Genomic DNA, 18,316 nt, shown 5'->3' with positions numbered 1-18,316 from the left:
GCCTGTCAAGTCACTCAAATACACCCCACACTGACACTCAGCCACATACACATACCAGATGTTAGCAGCAAAGGAGGACAATAAATGGGATAGACAAAAGTGAGGTGGACAGTGCTGGAAAGCCATGGAGCAAGCCACATAGCATGTGTACATCACATGCAAGAGAAGTAACATAGCACAGGCCATCAAATCAGACATGGCTGGCACAGTGAGTGAAATTAAACCACAATGACCCAGGTGCAAACAACATGACCAGAGAACTGTGCAGCACAAACAGTTGCAATGCACGTGAGCAACCATGACGGCAAACAAGTACAAGCAACTCACACATAACTAATTGGGAATCTGTCCTGAGCGGCACATTGGTCCTGTGCACAGATCAGCACCACAAAGCATAGTGTAACAAATGAAGTGGTGGGGAGGCACACACACTGGCAACCCAAGGGGATATCTGACATGAGAGTGAAGTGGTGTGTACGTCAGTAGTGGACAGGTCAGGAGTGTGCCATACACAAATACATGGAGGAGTCACTCACAATGGGTAGGCATCAGAAGCACTGATAAGGGATGGTATAACTCCACATCCCACATACCATACTTGAGCCAAAAGTGGCTCAAGTGACAGCAATGCATGATAAAACACACCCACAATGTCAGTGTGGCTGAGCAGGTCTGCACAGTGAGCACAAACAGTAACAAGACACATGGCTGATCAACAAAACACAACACAGACTTGACTGTCAAACACTCTGCATACTCACAACTAGCAGCAACAACAAGTAGGTGTCCCCCAGTAGTGCAAGGACACACCAACACACTGTACAGTGCACAAACTACACATCCCACATGTGCACACAATCACAAGCACAGGGCTGACAAATCAAACTAACAGCCACTCAGATCATGTGTAACACATTTGTGCAGTTGCCATTGCAGGGGCACACACACACCAACACTACTGACCAAGTCACCCCTTCACACTGCACACTTCATGACCACCCAATTGCACACATTGAAATGTACCCATGTGACTAGGAAGACAGGCCATCACAAGATGACCATACACCAACACTGCTGTTCACACATCAAGAAAGATCACACATACATGATGGACCCTAGCCAGCCTGCCTGCAATCCTGTGGGTAGAACCCCCCTCTGTGCTGGCAGTGCATCCAAAGATGACAGGTGTACAATTTAGTAAACCTGACCATAGAATGATTAGGATAACAGTAGGTCATCACAAACAACCATCATTGAACCCCCAAGCCTCAGAGTCAAGAAGAACTGAAGTGCCTGTCACCTCTGCAAAACTCCGAAAAAGTTAAACAAACCATTGGCAATGTTAAAGTGGCATACAGAGCATGCGCCACATTGAACCATACCCATACAGAACACCCTTTAATTAGCAAGGACACTGACAAAGCAGACAACAGGAGTAACTGTCTTTATTATATATTGTAGGAGAGTAGGATCTGCTTCCTATGGTTTCCCCCACATTTTGCTGTGTTTCACTGGTTTATCCAATTTAGTCTGGCTGTGGTCAGGACCACAGGACCACAGCCTAGCTGTTCTCTCTCTAAACTGATTGCATATACATTAGGTACATATCATATTGGTTACTGGGTGACCCTTGTGAGCCCCTAGTATATGGTACCTTAGGTACCAAGGGCATAGGTACCCCAAAGGCCTACCAGGGGCTGAAGCGTGTATTATGCCACCCCTGGGAAGCCTTCCAAAATGGTACCACAGGTCTGCACTTGCAGCCTGGGTAAGGTGGTGTAGGCACCCCTTACTTAGATATAGTATATCTATATCTACAAATATATATATAGACACATATTAACCTATAAGTCACTCCTATGGCAGGCCTTGACAATCCTGAAGGCAGAGTGCTTGGTTTTGTGTGAGAGGGTGCCCTAGCATTAGCTGAGCCCCTCTGCAGCTTTCGGAATCCCTTACTTATAGCTGTTCTATGATATAGCCATACCATATACTCTTAGGTGCATTATATCCTCGCGGTAAATGATAACTTTGGTTTGGCTTTATCAAAACATGTAGTGTTTGGTGTCAAACACTTTGGAATCCTACCCACCCCGCCAGTTCTTGCGGCGGGGGTAGAATTCCACCCTTCTAGAGGGAGAAGACATGTACACACTGGTATACCCGGTAAATGTTTAAAAGAGCCTCAGCATCACAAAATGGATGCTGCTGCCACAGACACGAGTCTGACCTCCTGCTGCTGGACGAAACTCCAACAGGGGAGGCCTGGACAATAGGTTTCCTGTCCAGGGAGGTGCCAGCACCTCCCCAGACAGGCTTTAGTGTATTGGGACAGGGTGGGTTGCATTCAGTGAAGGCTTTTCAGACACTGCCTGGGGCACACAAGGTGTCCCATGCATTTCCCAGTTCAAACAGGTTGCTGGGGCACTCAGCCCCAGCTCTTGCGCAAAACTGGACAAAGAGGAAGGGGTGTAACCACCCTCTCCCTAGGACCTCCCATAGGTGGAACCCTAGAGTTAGTCCAACCCCTAAACTTAGTATAAGTATAGGAACCCAGTCACTGAGACTTTAGATTACCCTGGACGAAACTCTGAAACATAAATCTTGGACCTTCGACAATCCATATCGACTGGAAGACGGAAGAAATCTCCCTTGGGGTCAAGGAGTGACTCCCCTGTTCAAACAGACACCAAAGAAGCATCTTGCCGGTCTGCATTTTCAAGGCTCCCGACGGATCCCGAAGAATCTGCGACACTGGACACAGACTTCCAAACATCTCCGAGGCTGACAGGAATTCCTAGCAAAGCGGAGACCTGTAGCTATCACGAGAGATGTAGGACCGGAAATCCTGGACATCCTGCAATTTTGCAAGTGCACCTACTTCCTGAAGTTTCCCAAAGTTGTGCATTGGGCTATTTGCTGCCCTCGCCCGAGCACCTTTTACACTGAACCTTAAAGGCCTACACTCCACGAGTGTTCCGTGGGCCCACTTCCTGCATTTCCGCTCGAGGTTCCTTCGCGATCCCTAGTCCGTTGACTGGTGGGTCCCCACGAAGGACAATCCTTTGTTTCTTGAGCTTCCCTGATTGCTCCAGATATGCCCTGACTCCACGCCAAAGGGTGAGTCCCTCAGACCTTGCTTGTCCGCACCGAAGTCAATCTTGTCATCTTGCGTGGGTTGCTATTGCCAAGGTTTGTTGGGTCCACTCCGGATACAGACGCTGCAGCACTTTACATCCTTCATGGGACAGCTCGAATTCAGCTCCTGGTCGTCGTCAACGCCTCCTGGTCCTCGTGGCTGAAGAGTCAAGCTTCACCTGCATCACTTGAAAGCACCCGACATTGGCTGGCATCTCCTTGCCGCCGTCCTGGTGACTGGCTAGTGACCTAGACTCTGTCCCCTCTGCTTTCAGGTTCTTCTGACCTCCAATCCACCCTTGGATCCATCGAGACACTTTTCTCCTGGTCGCCTGCAGCCCTTCTTTGCAGCTCTCCATTGAAATCGACGACGAAACCCGACACGAAAAGACACCGATGCACCCGGTTCCCTGGGTGAGGTAACACGAGTACTTTGGTGCTCCCGTGAGTCTTGACTCTCAAAGTGTCTAGTACTGAAGGGGTACCCTCGCATTCCACTCCTAAGTGTCCTTATTCTTTAAAAGTGTAACTTGAACTTTCGCCGTAGAAGTCAATCATGATTTGCGGCTGTGTTTAGACACTGCAGGCGTCCCCCGCGGGTCTCCTGCATCCCTACCTTGGGTGGTTCCTGGTTGCCCCAGCGGTTCTACAGGCCCTAGGCTTTACCTCTATGCTTACAGCAGTACTTATACCACTTTCTTAGTATATGGTTTGAGAGGCCCCTGGGGCAAAAAGTATACTGTGCCAATTTACTGTGTGCTAATTAAGTTCCTTGTATTGTACTTTTGCCTCTAACAAGCTCCGCGATGGTGCTGGACGTGCCTGAGTAGAGCTCCGTGAGAAGCTCCCCTACCACAGGCCATTTATCTCCTTTAAACTACCTGTTTTTGCCTGAAAACCTCTGCGAGTGCTTCCGCGACATCCCGCTGCTTGCCGGTGAAATTTGGACCGAATTGCTACAATTGAGTTGCCCGCTCCGGGGACGCCGGTGGACCATGCTGCCTGCGGGCACTTCCGGCCGGCCTCCCCCCTACCTGAGGCCAAGGCTGCGGCCTGCTTGGTGGGCCCGGGGGCGAGGGGCCGTGGTGGAGGAGTTTTGGCGCCCGGGAATCTCGCTGTATCTCCCGCCTGCTGTGCCTGCGCCGGAGCATTTTCAGCGCTCCCTGCCCCGGCTGCCCTGGAGAGCGTCCTGCTCGGATCCTTGCAGAAGACGACGCTGTGATCGTGTTGGTCCTGATCCGCCCGCCGGCTACCAGACGTCCTTGATGCCGCCAGGGGCCTCCCTGCTGTAGGCCCCCTCCCACTGCTGCCGGCCAGCGCTGCTTGCACTCACCGGTGGGGTGCCTGCAGTACTCGGATCCTTTTCTCCTGGTGAAGCCATCTGACTGCCCTAGCCCGCCCGACCCACGGCACTTCCGGCCGGCGGCGGCCATTACTGGAGGCAGAGGACGCACATCTCCCACTGGGCCCCCGCAGGCAGAGACCAGTGACGAGTGACTGTTGTGCTGTTGGAGCGCCTCGCTTGCTGCACACGTGGGGGGGTGGACGGAGGATCGCGGGGGCAGTGGTGCTGCAGTGATGTCAGTGGATTTTGCCGTGGGGGGGTGCTGTGAGCTGCCCACTGTATATGCCTGTGTCCGGCCTGCCGGGGAAGCTTCTTGTGAGGGGACGGCTGCATCGCGCCGGTGGGACTGCGGGGAGCCGGCCAGGTGGTCTGCTCCTGGGGCTCTTCCTGCTTCGCCCAGGCCCTCGCCCCCACCTGTTGCCATCATGCCCTGCGGACACCGATGGAATACTGGCGCCCCAATCTCCTCGTGTGGGGCAGACGCTCCCTCTTTCTGTGGCCCCACCTGGTACTGACCCAAGCCTGGATTGTATTGACGAACTCCGCGCGGCCCTTGGATCACCGGTGGCCACCGGAGGCCTGCTCCGCCGGGCGGGGAGATAGCGACGCTGCGGCGGGGTGGCAACCCACCTGCGGATACTGCTCCTCTCTCTGCCCCCTGTGGGGGCACCTGACTCGAGCTGGTGACACCAGTATAAGTATGGGCGGAAAATCCATTCCGCTCGCGGATTTTGCGTATTTTCGGTAAATTCGCAATCCGCGAGATTCGCGAATTTCCCGCAAAATCCGCAAATCCGCGAGCAGCGGATTTTATGGGTTGCTCGCACTGTTCGCGTGAGTTCGCGGCTTCCCAGTTCAACTTCGCGCCCCGCGAATAAGCGCTAAATTGCAGAAATACGATCTTAGCAAAACTGAAACTACTTACCAGGTTCAAAAGTTCAAGCTCATCATTAGTAGCCATTTCCTGTAGTGCTTCCTGAGGGGCCCGGCCAGAGTTCAGTTGCCTACTTGCAACTATTATGTGACCCTGCTCTGACCCTCAGAATATTTACACATATGCCACAAAGGTCCTGAATTACAGTTAAGGGAGACAAGCAGGAGCCAGGCTGGAAGTTCAAATCCAGTGACACATTAATCAGCCCCTAATTCATTATTGTCAGTTGGGGCAGGGCAGGTGTTGTAGCTAATTTTGCAACAATGAAAGCACTTAGCAAGTGCAAAAGATCACTAATCAGGAAGCACTAAGGAAGCAGGTGCCAGCTAAAAAAATATTCTGTGACACATTAATCAGCCCCAAATTAATTCAGGTCACTTGAGGCAGGGAAGGTGTGCTTTGCTTTGACACAATAATGTACACTGGACAATCAGAGGGTGCTGTGATGAAACAGAGGGTGGCATGGGTGAGCCAGAGGGTGGCATGGGTGAACCAGAGAGTGGCAGTGGTGACAGAGGGTGGCAGTGATGAAGAAGAGTGTCCCAAACAGGCTGGACACGTAGAAACAACAAGTTCGCAAAACTTGCGACCCGACAGGTAAGTTCGCGTTTGCGAAATTGTACAAAAACCCTTGCGAACTGGTAGAAACCCGCGCGAACACAAAAAAAATCCACAAATTCGCGAGAATTCACGGATTTTGCGGATTGCGAGTTCGCAAATCCGCAAAATTCGCGAACGCGAGATTTGCAAAATTCGCCCATGCTTACACCAGTAGCGAGGGTCCGACTTCTGCCCTGTGGCCAACTGATTTCTGGGGGACATTGTTGGAGCGCGGGGACCCACCCGCCTGCTGCGTTGCCGACTGCCGCTGTGGGTGCCCTGTCGCGGCGGTCTCCGCGGTTCCCATGGGGGAGTTGCCACGTGGGTGGTGGTGCGGAGCATGGGCTCTACTGTTTGATGCCCGCTGTGGCCTATATGAAGTCGGAGCCACCTGGGTGCCCCCATTGCGCGCCCGTGGGTGAGTGTTACTGTCTCCTGACCTGCCCCGCCGGAGGTGGCCCGCCGTGCTAGGCGCCTGCTCCCGACGGTGCATACCGCTTGCCACTTGCCGCGCCTGAGGCGGGTGCATGCCGCCCTGCTCCTCTCCACCTTCGACGGGGAGCTGGTCCTGCCGAGGGGGGCCCCCGCTGGGGGCCTTAAAAGAGAGACCGACCCGCGGCCCTCCCGGTCCACTCCCGGCTAATCTACTGGAGCGATCAACCGTCCGTCCACCCGCCTGGACGCTTCTGCACCCTTCATGTCAGGAGGCGCCAAGACGAGGGCAGGTGCCAGTGGCGCGCAAATGAAGGGAAAGATGGCAAAACAGGCTGAGTTGGATCTCACTGCCTCCAAGCTAGACACAATGCTGGCGGCCATGGAAAGACTGGAGTAGTCGATCCAGCTGACCCATACCTCGTTGGAGACGAAGATTGACAGTGTGGCCATAGATCTGACGCACCTGCGCGCTGACCACAAAAAGCTATCCGAGCGAACGACCACGCTGGAAACCTCGATCACGGATTTGACGCCCAAGGTCACGCAAATGGACAAGCATGTACAGGATCTCCTTAACAGGGTGGAATTCCTGGAGGATCGTGCGGAGGACGCGGAAGGGCGGGCGAGACGAAACAACATTCGCATAGTGGGTCTGCCAGAGAGATGGGAACCCAGAGAAGTGGCGGAACACATGGAACGCTGGCTGACAGGACTGCTGCCGGAAGGCACCCTCTCATGACATTTTGTGGTGGAACGAGCTCACCGGGTACCGTCCCGACCTCCTCCTGCGGGCTCAAATCCGAGACCCATGCTCCTCCGTGTCTTGAACTACTGTGACCGCGATGCCATACTCCGTGAGGCTCGGAAACTGCCCTACATCAAAGTTGATAACCCAAAGATCATGTTTTTCCCGGACTACACAGTGCAGCGCCAATGCCACTCTTATCTGCCAGTGAAACAACGGCTCCGCCGCCTGGCCCTTAAATACTCCTTACTTTTCCCAACCCGGCTGCGGGTATTGGCCCAGAATAAAACACACTTCTTCGACACACCTGAGGTGGTGGAGACCTGGCTAGTCTCGGGCATCGATAAAGAAACTAGGGAGCCCCCGCAGGGGAGACGTGGTACCAGAGGCACGCGAAGATGTCGTCGCAGAGGACCATCGCCGACGGATTTGACGCACGGTGAGATGGAGATGGGGCCCTCACCCAAACTTATACAAAGTGAGCAACAGGAGGCCCTCCGTATGGTAGCGGAAATCAGCGGATCGCAGGTGGAGGACCCTGCCCCGGAGGCCAGCCCCGGCGCCCTGGTGAGTGACGACGAATATCTGTACGGCCTGCCGGAATCACAGGTCTCAGTGGACCTCCCGGATGTCACGCCGCAGACAGCTGAGGAAATCCAATGACCATGACATGGCCCTATCTACTCCCCTGCTCCCCACTGAGGACACAGGAGACTGCTGGTCTTCTGGGCACTTGGCCCGCAGCGCGTGCCTGACGCTGAGACATCGGCACTGGGGCGGCTTCTGGGTCTGTGGACTGGAGGTGCTGGTGCTGAACTTTCTGTCCGCGCTGCGCAGTGGCTGCACCTCTTGCTGGTGAGCTGCAGGGCTGAGTTTTTGGAGGGGTGGACGAGCCCCCTGGAGGTGAGTGATCTGGCTGAGACTTGCTCCGGGTTGCTCCCGGATAATCTGCTCACTGGCCTGGAGAGATCAGGCGTGCCACGAATTGGGAACACTCGCTGTCCTTTGGCTGCATGTGGTCACCTGCCTGTGGTGGGGGATGGCACTCTCGCCCCGAATGCATCGTTTTGTTACTACAAGAACATACTCAGTGAACCCCCCTGAACTTACGTCTTCTTAGACATTATTAGAACGTTTGGGCGACATCATGTTCCGCTGCCGCCCTTTTGGCAGTCTGGTTAATTTTTCTTTGTATTTAAGACTGATGGCCCTTTTTTCCTTTTCTTGTTTCCCTGCAGAATACGCAAGACGCGTTGTGCGAATGTGTGTGGTTGGTGGCATTCACAGTGGGTGTCGATGCTGTTGGCGGGATGTGCTGGGTGCTGGGGGCGGGTGGACGGGAGGGGGACGCTGTGAAGCAACAGTGCGATGACCGTGGTTACGTTTTGTACCTGGAACGTGCGTGGCATGCATACGCCCTCACGCCATTATCAGGTGTATTCCTATCTTAAACGGCACCAGGTTCAAGTTGTGTTGTTACAAGAGACCCATTTGACTGCTCCTGAGGCGCTCACTCTCCGTCGCAGGTGGAGGGGGCAACTGTATGCCACAGGTTTTTCCGCATTTGCACGCGGGGCTTTAATTTGGATACGCCCGGGGTCCCCTTTGCCCTCACACACAGCACTATAGACACTGAGGGTAGATATGTCATACTTCAGGGTAAGTTGGATGGTCAACAGGTAGTCATAGCTTCCGTATATGCCCCTAACACTGAGCAAGGGAGGTTTCTTGCGTGGCTATCATCAGAGCTGGCGCCGTGGCCGGGTATGCCACTCCTGCTAGGAGGTGATTACAACTGTGTCCTAGATGTAGGATTAGATCGTTCACTCCCCCCCCTGGACAGTGCCCCGGCGAGCGGGGCTTCGAGGGCACTTAGAGACTGGGTGGTGCAATGGGACCTCCATGCCGCTTGGCGCACCCGCAATCCCACATCGAAGGTTTATTCCTATTACTCTGGTGCCCACGTATTACATGTCAGACTGGACCGATTCATGCTAACGGGCGACTTGTTGCCTCATGTCACAGACACCTGTTACCTGGGTCGTACTCACTCCGATCACAACCCTCACACACTGGATTTCACGTGGGAGCGCCCGCATCCGCCGGTACCCACGTGGAGACTCCAACCGGATGTCCTACTGGACGCTACCTATAGAGAGGCGCTCTCGGTCAGCATCTTGCAATATTTCGAGAACAATACTGACACTGCCTCCACCCCACAGGTTGAGTGGGATGCCTTTAAGGTAGTCACTCGTGGTCACTGTCTGGGCACACAAGCAGGGCTGCGACGCCAGGTGGAAAGGGAATTGAGGCTAGTGGAATCCACTTTGCTAGCTAGTGAGCGGGAGGCGGCCGAGGGAGACGACGAGCGACTAGTGGCAGCACGGGAACAACACGCTCAGCTCCTGGTTAGGTCAAAAAACCTGAACTATGCTGCGCACTCAGCCCGAATGCATCATCTCGGTGACAAGCCGGGGAAACTCCTATCCTGGCTGATACGACGTGACACCCAAACAACACCGGTAATGTCAGTTCGAGACACCCAAGGCACCACTGTTTACACGCAAAAAGCTATCCACACGGCTTTCACGACTCATTATGTAGACCTCTATAGTTCCCACCTTCGGGTCACTGAAGACGAAATCTCAAAATTCTTGTCGGAGTTGCCCTTGCCAGCAGCTACTAATACACATAGGGCAGAACAGGGCGCCCCTCTGGCGGAGGACGAGCTCCGTACAGCTATATTCTCCCTTTCCAACAGTAGAGCCCCGGGCCCCGACGGGTTACCAGCGGAATTTTATAAGGCTTACTCCACCATCCTCATACCTGAGCTCTTGCGTGTACATGGAGTGGCACTTGAAGATGCTGCACTCCCACCCTCTCTGAATGAAACTACAGTGATATCCCTCTTGAAGCCAGGCAGGGATGAGCTTAATCTGGGGTCATACAGACCGCTTGTGCTCCTCAATACGGACTATAAGATTTTAGCATCCACTCTGGCCCAGAGATTGGCGCGCCTGGTCCCCACATTGGTACATGCTGACCAGAACGGCTTTGTGCCGACCCGCAGTACGTCCTACAACATCAGGCGCCTTTTCCATGTGCAGAGTTTGGCGACGGCCCAGTGGCCTCGCTCGGGGTGCGTGATTCTTGACCTCGAGAAGGCATTTGATTCAGTGGAATGGCCTTACCTGAAGCGAGTGCTGGAGAAGTTTAGCCTAGGTGATGCTTACCTCCAGATGGTGGAGCTACTCTATCATGTCCCAACGGCACGTGTACGCACGGGTGGGCACTATTCGGAGCTGATAGCTGTCCGCAGGGGCACCAGACAGGATGCCCCCTATCCCCCCTGATCTTTGCGCTTGTGATGGAACCTTTAGCGGTGCGCCTGCGTATCTCCGGCGTGGACTGGGGTATCCCATTGGCGGATGGGACACATTTGGTGTCGCTCTATGCCGATGACCTGTTGATTTACGTCCGTGATCTGACCTCTTTCCCCTGCGAGCTCACTGACATATTCCGCACCTTCAGTAGCGTATCGGGACTCCGAGTCAATTGGGCTAAATCTGGCGTGTATGCTTTCGCTGCGGACACCCCGGAGTGCGACATAGTGGTAATGGGAGAGCGGCTCCTTTCGTACCCGACAGTCTTTCAATACCTGGGGATACAGGTCTATCGTGAACCAGCTGATCTACTGGAGGGTAACCTCACGAGAGCGATTTCGTACCTCGCGGCTCAGGTGACCTTCTGGAATTCTCTCCCGCTGAACGTTCCGAGTCGCATCACACTCATGAAGATGATTGTACTCCCCAGATTGCTGTATTATTACGTGAATCTCCCGGTGTATATCCCGACAGGGACTTTTAGGGAATTGGACACTCTGACCAGACGCCTGATATGGAATGCGGGGAGGCCCAGGGTTGCGTTGAAGACGCTATACGCTGCAACGGATTCTGGAGGGTTGGCTGTTCCTAACCAGGAACTCTATTACCTGGCGGCGCAGCTGCAATGGGTTACTTACTGGCTAAGTGGGAAGAATTTGACCGATACCACATCGGCAGACTCGGTCATGACGGTCGCCCAGATACATGCACTGTTTCACCCCTTGGCTATGCCCCGCTGCTCTGTCCAATTGCACCTGGCGGTGGCAAGGAAATGTTATGTGCAAAGCCTAAAGCTCACGAGCACTACTATGCCCTATGCCCCGAATCTTCCCATTGGGGACACCCTGGGAGGGTGGGGCGCTCATGGAGCCTACGCTGCGCAGTTGGTCGGTGGCTGATCTGGACAGCTTGGGGGACCTGTTTGCGGAGGGTGCGCTTCTCGACTTTGCGACCCTAGCGGCCCAGACAGGACTGCCGTGGGGCAGTTCCTGACACACGCGACCCTTGTCCGTGTGTTGACACGCTCCTGGGGTGACCTGACGGAGGAATTGCCAACGCACCTGCTGATCCAGTATTTGCATGTGATGGGCAATGGCTCTCACATCGTGCACTGATCGCCCAGGCGTTGCACAAGCACACGCAGTTCTCATCACAGCGCCTACGGGATAAATGGATGGTGGATAGAGGCAGGGACTGGGCCGACAAGGAGTGGGAACTACTACTAGCGGGAGCGAACAACATACCACGTAACTCCCGGTTTAGGATCATACAGTACTATATTGTGCACCGTGCGTACCTATCTCCTGACAAGCTTAATCGCTACTTTGGTCTCGACACGTCAGCATGCCATAGATGCAGACTAGTGGACGCACACCTGCTACACATGCTTTGGGAGTGCCCTCCCCTGCAGCCTTATTGGACCTCGGTGACTGACACGCTGTCGGCAGCGACGGGAGGTAGCCTGCCTCACACATGGGAAGCCTGCTTGTTGGGTCTCTTTAGGAGATCGAAACAGACGAAGGTCCAAGCGTGATTCTGGGATTTGGGACTGATCACTGCAAAACGCCTCATTACCAAGCGGTGGAAGAATGGCGCTCCCCCCCAGGTGACACACTGGCACACCTCCTTTGACAATTGTGCAAGGGCGGAGAGTGTGGCGCTTCACAGGGAGGAGACGGCGGGTCTCCGCTTGTATCCCATTGCGCAGGACTGGGACAACGCCTTGGCCACTTACCATAGGGTGTGCCTCCAGCGTGGTATTGCTTAGGCCTCTGTCCCACACGCAGTACAGTTTCACCTATCCCCCCTCTCCTTTTCTTCCCCCCCTTTCCCCACCCTGTCCCCATTCGTGTTACCGCCCCCGTTCTCCCCCCCTATTTCCCCCCTTCCCCCTATGCCCCGTAGGGTGCTCAACTAGTCACAATGAGCGGCCTAGACTATTGCTACGACTGCACACATGGCCATCCGCACCTTCCCTCGTGGATTCCACACGCACGCACGCGCATGTACTATGCCATCACCTAGTATTTTTTCTTTCAGTTCTTTTCATTTTTGTGTATTAACTTTACATTCCACAAGTTGTTATTCGCAGCTCCTCCTCTCTCATACAAAGGGCTGACTGTACATACACTGTTGTTCTACTTGCATTGACTTGATTTGGGGACACGTAATGGTGGGCGTCCCACACTTGATACCTGGGAACTATGCTATGCGCTTAGGTATGGCTACTCCTAGGACCTGCCACTACTGATTTGTGACAGTGGCCGTTGATTACGCCCAGTCGCCCTGGCTACCTTGCCTTTCCCATTGTTCCTATTTGTCAAGCTCATTTACGCAAGTATCCGGCTGTTGTGTGATGTCACATGTATCCTACATTGCGGACCACCGTGATGATTGCCATCTGGAGACTTTCTTGCAAATTGTTTGTTAAAGTTACAAAAATAAGAAAACTGTGAAAAACCTAGACCTCAGATTTCCTGGCAACGTGAATCGATTGGCATTACGCACGCTACATAGTATTACGCCACCGGACCCCAGGGTTGCCGATTACATGGCTGTGTCTTATATTTTCACACCACTGATGACAACTTATGTACGCTGCGGCCGGCCCAGGTGGTTGTAGGCCTTGTGCTGTGTCTTCCCATGTGTGCTAAATAAAGGTCTTTCAAAAAAATATCAATAAGGGTCATTTGGACTGGTGTAATGTGCCCACTAGAATAGTGGACATCATATGGCAGGGCAAATTCTCACATATATTACACAGATAGGCATCAAAAGTAGACAAGAGCAAGACCAGTGGCCAGTCACCATTCAAAGTAGGCACATGTGTGCATGAAAAGCTGCACAGGGAATGGACATCAAAAGTGATGAACATCAAGGCCATTGGCCAGTACAAGGGGCAAAGTAGGTACATGAGAACCTGCACAGGGAATGGGCAAACACAGTAAGAAACAGCAAGGCCATTGGACAATACAAAGAGCAAAGTAGGCACATGTTTGCATGAGAACCTGCGCAGGGAATGGGCAAACACAGTAATAAAAAGCAAGGCCAGTGGCCAGTCCATACTTCAAAGCAGGCACATGTGTGCATGAGAACCTGCACAGGGAATGGGCAAACACAGTAATAAACAGCAAGGCCAGTGGCGAGTCCATACTTCAAAGTAGGCACATGTGTGCATGAGAACCTGCACAGGGAATGGGTGAGACTGTACACTGCCATGGTCAGCAACACAGCTAGGGGGATAACAATGGGCAGTCCAGGCACCACTATGGGAGAGACAGGTGGGTGAGGGGGACTTAGCCTCAGACTTGGCTGTCAGTCGGACTGGGAGGTGGCTGAGTGGAGGACTGGACCTGGGAGAGAGAGGACCAACTGAGGTAGAGGCATCAGTTGCTTTGGGAGCTGGAGGGCTGCTTGGAGCGGGTGATGTTGTGGCGCGTGGAGGCGGAGACATGCTGCCGTGAGACACAGTGTGGGTGGGAGATTGCGGAGGGGTGCCTTTCCACTTCTTGGGGACTCGATATGGAATTTTGGTCTTGGTAGGAGTGGGAGGTGGGGCGTGCACAATAGACACACTCTCCACTAAAGCTGCATCAGGTGAAGCCGGTTGCCCTCCCTCTGGGGACCTGCTGGATCCGGCGCTACGCTTGGCCTGGCCTTGCCTTTTCCCTTCCATCCCCAGTTGACCAGGTGAACCCCCTACAGTGCCCTCCTTTCCCTGCTTCACAGGTGTGTGGATGGGAGTTGAGGTTGTGGGTGAATCTGCCTTAGAGGGATTTTTAGCAGGCACCAGCTTCACAGCAGGCATGGCAACTGTCTGTTTTTCTTTGGGAGACACTTTTGGGAAGGGAGTGTCCTTGGATGGGGCTGCTTTTGAGGCATGTGAGCCCGAGGCCTGCTTCTTGGCTTGATGCCCCTGAGTGTCACCTGAAGGGCTTTTTCTGGGATGACTTTGGTTTGTTTGGGGGATGGTGTCTGCCCTCTGGCCCGCTTGGGGTGCTGCTGTTGTGTGCTACGTGTGGTGTATCTTGAGCCTGAGGTCTGTGGTGTGTGGTCACTCTTGTCACATGTAGCCACTGGTAGTGGGTTGGCAAAGGGACTGGAGCTGGACTCTCAGCCTGTGACAGCTGAATGGCTACCGTCACTGTGGAGGACAAAGACTGGACAGTCCTGGGTAGCCCACCCACATCTGAATGAATGCCCTCCATGAAGGCAACTACCTGTGCTAACGTCTTGTCATGGTCTAGGAAGGCCTTCAGGAGAGTTGTCTGACCTACACACAGCTGGCGCAAAACATTCACAGCCTCAAGACTGAGGGCAGCAGGGGAGACAGGGGCAGGGGCAGCAGTGCCTGGGGGAAGGACACTCTTCCCTTCTAACTGGTGTGAACACGTGCAGCATTAGTGGAAGCATCTGGGAGGGTGGGCACTGGACGCTGTGTGGTGGAAGAGGAGGCAGAGTTCCCGTTTCCTGTGCCCGCCAACAAAGAGGAGTCATTGCTGGCGTCAGATGACATTGAGGTTGGTGTCTCTGGCTGTGATTCCTAAAGCAGACTCCTGTCCAACTCCGAGGTGCTGGTCACATCAGTGTCAGTGTGCTTGTTTGTAGCAGTCGTGCCTGATGCCTTACCACTGGTGTCCGTCCCCTGTCCTTCTGTGCCCACGGTAGATGCTGCAAGAGACAGAGATGTAGGTTCAGTTTAGTGCCATACACACAAACATCATATGAAAGTAAAGCACAAAACAAGATGATGATACCCCCATGTTGCACACCACCCTTGGAACCGTAATTCCAAAGTCAAAAAGTGCATTATATCAAGCAAACTTGGCATTATTGACTCATGTGATGCCCACACAGCCAAATAGCTTGCCTGTGCCTCCTTGTAACCAGACATACAGATCCCTCTGAGCATACCTAGGGCCCTGAGGGGGGAAAAGATGTACCTCCCAACATGTTATCATAGTCACATATGGAGTCGCCATAAGGGGACAACACAGATACAGACTCCAAAACATCAGTTGGCAATGGCCATGAGCTCATGCCATCCACCATGTTGTACTTTGGGGCACAACTACAGTTGCACATTTTTTGTCAGATTTGTAGTCCTCACAAGTTTTGAGGTCAGGCACTGCACACATTGATGAAAGCACACTCAGATGAGGCACACTGCTGTTAACTGCCAAGGGATGTCCCTGACTCCCCCAATACAGCCGATGCCATAAGGCCACAACTCAGAATGCAAAGTCAAGGGGCATCACATCAATGACATGAGAAAGGACATGTTGTGATAATGCATGACAGCTGCGCCCAACACAGAGGCCACTTACAAGTCATAGCATCACACTAGCAACATCACAGAGCTCAGCACTGGCTCAGGCTTGGAATACATGCAGTCACTCACACCCAAAGTCACCCTTCCCAGAATACTCACCCCAGCTTGCTGCTGATGGTACTTCAAACGTGCATCCAGCTCTGGCTATGTCACTGCCAAGATGTGTGCCATTAGTGGTGTCATGTGCCGGCGCTCCAACCTGCCAGTCTGAGGGAGCAGCCCCAGCATCATCTCAGCCATGTTTTTGCTCAGCCGGCAGATGTCATCCCACCTCTTATGACAGTGTGTGTGTCGTCGGTTGGAGACACCTATAGCGCGCACCTTGCGTGCAATGGCCCTCCATACAGCCTTACGCTGGTCGACTTGGAGCTGCAGGCATGGGAGACAAGAGGAGAACATTTCAGTGACACTGGGTTATGTACCACTATCTCTCAGTACAGGAGCATGCACAAACTCAGCACAGCTTCACTGACATGTTTATTAGAGACAATACTGCATGACACATAGTGCATACGCATGGAATAATCATACCAAAATGCATGCAGGTGTGAGGATGGACACAGTACCTGCCCATCTCATACACATGCAGATTATCACCACATAAAGCAATGTGAATGAGGCCCACATCTGCTATCCAGTTTGTGAGTGAGCAAGACATACATTACATTTGAAATGGTGTGGCAGGGGGGACTCACTGTGTCCAACACTGCACACCCCTCAATGTCCTTGCCCTGTGAATGGCTCACTGTATCATAGAAGTCACATCTAGGGACATGATCTTACAATCACACACCCTTCTCACAAGGTCTGTCCTGTGCAATCCACAGGCCTAAGATAGCTCATTGATGAATAGGGTAGCAGACAACCCATATGTCTCACTGTGTCATTACAGTGATGGGTCCTCACACTGAGGTTTAACATGGGGCATCAGAAATGTCACATGCAGGGACAATATGAGAGGGCAAACAATGCCTACACATGCAAGTCACTACACATAATGATGAAAATGGAAGGGGGCGTTTCAAAAGTACCAATAACAATCTGCTGTGTCATAGGTGAATTTCCACCAAGAGTGTCACCCTCTGGCATTTCACTCTTGTGCATAATGCTGACATATCCATGGTGGCAATATTAAGTCAGACACACTTCCATCAGTACCCTCTGGAAAGAAACTCTTGGTAATGTCACAGATGAGCCCGCGAAGAACCTCATGGCCCACACATCCATTAACACAGGCAATTTCTGTCCTGACTCCAGCTTACCCAACTTTAGTGTCACTGTATGGCTGCAAAAACAATGCATGTCCCTCCCATCCTCACATGCAGCCAGGGAAATGTATAAAATAGGCTACAAACCTCTTTCCCCTGAAGTCAGCATGCTAGGCAGTGTATCACACAAATCCACACTCTCAGGCACATACTGCAGCAATCAATCAATAAATCAATCAAAGACATTTATATCGCGCACTACTCACCCGGAGGGTCTCAAGGCGCTTGGGGGGGGGGGGGTGTCTGCTACTGCTCGAACAGCCAGGTCTTGAGCTGCTTCCTGAAGGCGAGGTGGTCTTGGGTCAGGCGGAGGTGGGTCTGGAGGAAGTTCCAGGTCTTGGCGGCCAGGTGGGAGAAGGACCTTCCTCCTGTTGTGGCTCTTCGGATGCGGGGGACGGCGGCGAGGGCATGGCTGGTCGATCGGAGATGGCGTGTGGGAGCGTAGAAGTTGAGGCGGCTGTTGAGGTAACTCGGGCTTTGGTTGTGTAGGGCTTTGTGTGCGTGGGTGAGGAGCCGGAAGGTGATTCTCTTGTTGACCGGGAGCCAGTGCAGGTCTCTCAGGTGTCCGGAGATGAGGCCGTGTCTGGGGATGTCGAGGATAAGTCTCGCTGAGGCGCTCTGGATTCGCTGGAGTCTCTTCTGGAGCTTGGCAGTTGTTCCGGCGTAGAGGGCGTTGACGTAGTCCAGCCGGCTGGTGACGAGCACCTGGGTGACCGCTTTCCTGGTCTCAGTGGGGATCCACCGGAAGATCTTACGTAGCATGCGCAGGATGTTGAAGCACGACGAGGAGACAGCGTTGACTTGTATGGTCATGGAGAGGGAGGAGTCCAGGACGAAGCCCAGGCTGCGTGCGTGGTCTGTTGGTTTGGGTGCGGTGCCCAGGGCGGGGGGCCACCAGGAGTCGTCCCAGGCGGAGGGTGAGGAGCCCAGGATGAGGACTTCCGTCTTGTCTGAGTTCAGTTTCAGGTGGCTGGTCATCATCCACTCGGCTACGTCTTTCATCCCTTCGTGTAGGTTGGCTCTGGCGGTGGCGGGGTCGTTGGTGAGGGAGAGGATCAGCTGGGTGTCGTCGGCGTAGGAGATAATGTTGAGGTTGTGTTGGCGTGCAATGGCTGCGAGAGGGCTCATGTAGACAT

Source organism: Lissotriton vulgaris, chromosome 11 (genome assembly GCF_964263255.1).
Source record: "Lissotriton vulgaris chromosome 11, aLisVul1.2, whole genome shotgun sequence".
Classification (NCBI taxonomy): domain Eukaryota; kingdom Metazoa; phylum Chordata; class Amphibia; order Caudata; family Salamandridae; genus Lissotriton; species Lissotriton vulgaris.
The sequence above is the reverse complement of the archived record's forward strand: the minus strand, read 5'-3'. Positions refer to the sequence as shown.